This window comes from Penaeus monodon, chromosome 21 (assembly GCF_015228065.2).
Source record: "Penaeus monodon isolate SGIC_2016 chromosome 21, NSTDA_Pmon_1, whole genome shotgun sequence".
Classification (NCBI taxonomy): domain Eukaryota; kingdom Metazoa; phylum Arthropoda; class Malacostraca; order Decapoda; family Penaeidae; genus Penaeus; species Penaeus monodon.
Genome location: NC_051406.1, coordinates 33,317,300 through 33,317,517, shown reverse-complemented (window position 1 = coordinate 33,317,517; position 218 = coordinate 33,317,300). Strand labels below are relative to the sequence as shown.

The 218-nt window shown below is 43.1% G+C and overlaps 1 protein-coding gene across 1 annotated transcript in view; it reads left to right on the top strand.

Moving 5' to 3' along the window:
* Positions 1–218, top strand: part of LOC119586658 (serine/threonine-protein kinase 32B-like) — a gene marked incomplete at its 3' end in the record, with an annotated part of 121,163 nt that overhangs the window by 37,880 nt on the left and 83,065 nt on the right. The window lies entirely within an intron of this gene.

Sequence of the window (218 nt, the reverse complement as noted above, 5' to 3'; positions counted from 1 at the left end):
CATTCATAAAAGAGTAACAGAATCTACTTTATCTCTTTAACCCCATCTACTTATATACACCCACATACCGTACACACTATACTCCCCATCAACACGCTCTCCAACACACTACTTAGTCTATCCTGCTTTTTGCCTCACGAAGTAAGTATCCCTTTCTCCCTGATTCCACGAATAAGTGTGATGTCCCCTTGGCTGCACGTGGATGCAACATATGACCC